Here is a 3,028-nt window from a genome sequence, read left to right on the forward strand (position 1 = left end):
GACCACCGAGATGTACTCGACGCCCAACGGGGCACAGGAGCCGACTGAGGAAGGGGAGGCGAGCGGAGGTGAGAGCGGAGACGATCAAGGCGAGTGGGAGTCCGACGGTGAAGGAGAGGGAGGCGACGATGTCGACTCCAGCGAAGAGGAGGAGGAGGAGGTTGAACCCCCCCCCCCCGCCCGGAGGGGTGATCCAAGCTCACACACGATCCAGCGCAGGAGCGTGGTAAGGCGACTGCTCCTGTTGGGCAGTCGTCGAAACGCCCTCGGACCTCTTCTCCTACGCCAACTGGAAAGGCTCCCAAGCACCCACGCGCAACGCCGTCCAAGCCGCCCAAGGCTCTGCCCAAGATGAAGATGGCCGTCCCCACCATTTCTGGGTAATAATAAAACTTGTTTTCCTTAGTTGATCGCGGATAGATCCTTGGTCGATTCATTGAGCCAACTGACTGACTCTCGAAATTTGCAGCGCTGCTACTTCTGAGACCTCCGCCAAGGACGAAGACCAAGAGATGGAGGATGCCGTTACCTCCAACCCTGGTACGATTATTAACGTTCCGCTTTTGGTCGACTAAACATTTATTGCAACTCTGGTCGATTGAATGTTTTTCTTGTAGCTCCTCCTCATGTTATCGACCTCCCGGATGACGACGACAACGAACCGCTGAGAGTGAGGAGGAATAGGAGGGCGTCGGCTGACAAGACCCCCCAATCTGCTCCGGCGTCTGAGGTTGTAGCTCGGGATGGTGGTGACACTACTCGGGCTTCTGTGACTTTCGCCATTCCTCTGACGAGTGTGCGGCCCTCGACGTCGACTGCGGATCCGCCTTCGCTTTTTGCCGCGTACCCCGTCCCTGAGGACCAAGCGGCTGCTGCAAAAGAGGCTATACACCAGGCGGGGATCATGTTGGAGCAAGTGAAGGCGGCTCGGGAGGCCAGCCAAGCAGCTTATGACGCAAGTTCGGCTCTTCAGAGTAACGTCCAGGTTAGTCGACTCAACACTTGGTCTATTACGATATGCTGTTTGAAGAATCTCTTTTCCGAAGATCTTTGCATCTGTACACCCAGTGGGTGTGTCTGTCAATTCTTGGACGAGTGGGGGCATGCTAAGTGCACCCACTGGGTGTAGTCCCCAAGACTATGGTGGACTGCTGGCAGTCGACTGTAGTCTTTATATTGTGTTGCTATAGCTGTATTTCTTCACTCGGTCTGGTCGGGCCATGTCGAATGGAACTGTATCCGGTCGACTGCAGGCAGTCGACTCTTTTTCTCTCTTTTTTTTACAGTGGGGGCACGCTGAGTGCACCCACTGGGTGTAGTCCCCGAGACTACTGTCGAATGTTTTTGATTCGGCTGTGGTCTTAGAAACGTCATCATTGTCTCTTAGTTACTCGGAAGCAACTTATCTTGGACGTTTGTCGACTGATTTTTCTTTTTACAGAGATCCTGAGAACTCGTAGCTCGCTATACTGAGTTGGAGAGTCAGCAGATCCAGCTCAAGCTTAACTTGAAGCTTGCTCAGGAGAATTTGAAGAAGGCACAAGAAGAAGCAAAAGGTATGGCTGGTGAGGTTCTCCATTCTTGACGAGTGACTTTTCTTTTTTGCCTATTCTTGATGTTGATTTCACTCGACGTGCCACAGATAATCTGGAGGAAGCTCTGAAGAAGAAGGATCAAGATCTTGCAGAAGCTCAGAAGGAAGTCTTGGACAAAACGAGGCTTGCTGAAGAGAAAATGGCTTCGGTCGGAGCTATTGAGCAGGAGAACTCCAGACTGAAAGCTCCTCTCGAGGTGGCCAATCAAGAGGTCAGCCGACTGAAGAACGACAACGTGGCTCTGCACGACAAGGCGGGTGAGCTGGCGGGGAAGGGGAACGATCTGGAGGCTTATCTCGGTGGACTCGCCAAAAAGCTGTTCGTCATGCTCGAAGGTAATTACTCTGCCCTGACTGTCTCGCAGTTATCAAGCTCGTGTAGGGCCACTGTCTTATTCTTGAATCTTGTTTGCAGAATTCTGTTAGAACTTCGAAGAGGAGACCAGTCGAGTGGAGCCAGGCTTGGACCCTGCTAACTCTCTTGTGAAGGACGAGGCTGCAATGAACGTGCTTCGTCTGGGGTCTCGAACTGCCAGCGTCGTTGACTATCTGGCTCGGCTGAAAGTTGCGATGTCACGGATCGACACATCACTCTGGCTCGGGACGACACTTCAGAACGACCTCGAGTCCCTGATGGCTCGACTTAATGAAGTCCCAGGTCGAGTGGCGGAATGGAAGAAATCTTCTGCTAGATGTGGTGCTGATGTCGCTCTGTCTTTGGTCTGCGTCCATTGCAAGGAGGCGCGAGAAGAAAAGCTGGCCGCCATCCAAGTTGCCAATACCAGGAAGCACAGCTTTCAAGACTTCATGGAGACTTTTATCGCCGCTGCCACCCGTATTGCCGACGGGATTGACTTGGACGAATTCGTCGCCCCTTCCAGTCCTCCACCTGAGGAATGAAAAACTTTTATGCTTCACTTTAAATTTGCCTCAGAATGCCGAGTGGATTTGTAACCGTTAAACTCTGTCGGGCCGAGGGCTCGAGTACTTTGATCTGAGGTCTGGGACCTTTTAAGCTTTATCCGAACTTGATTTCTCTCTGAATATCTTCATGGTTTGATCCGTCGAGTGGAATTCGATCTTCACTCGGAATAACCTTGTATTTGCGGCGCAACTCTGAAAGAGAAGGTAGCAGTCGACTTGCGCCTCGTCGTCCTTGCGGATTGGGTTGTGTCCTGTACTTAGGCGAGCACTAGGCTGCAGCTAAGCCTCCAAGTGGGAGGTTTGCTCTCCACTCGGTAGGATTTTTAAACACTTAGGCGAGCACTGGGCTGCAGCTAAGCCCCCGAGTGGGAGGTTTGCTCTCCACTCGATAGGATTTTTAAACACTTAGGCGAGCACTGGGCTGCAGCTAAGCCCCCGAGTGGGAGGTTTGCTCTCGCTCGGTAGGATTTTTAAACACTTAGGCGAGCACTGGGCTGCAGCTAAGCCCCC

Source organism: Triticum dicoccoides, chromosome 3A, assembly GCF_002162155.2.
Source record: "Triticum dicoccoides isolate Atlit2015 ecotype Zavitan chromosome 3A, WEW_v2.0, whole genome shotgun sequence".
NCBI lineage: Eukaryota > Viridiplantae > Streptophyta > Magnoliopsida > Poales > Poaceae > Triticum > Triticum dicoccoides.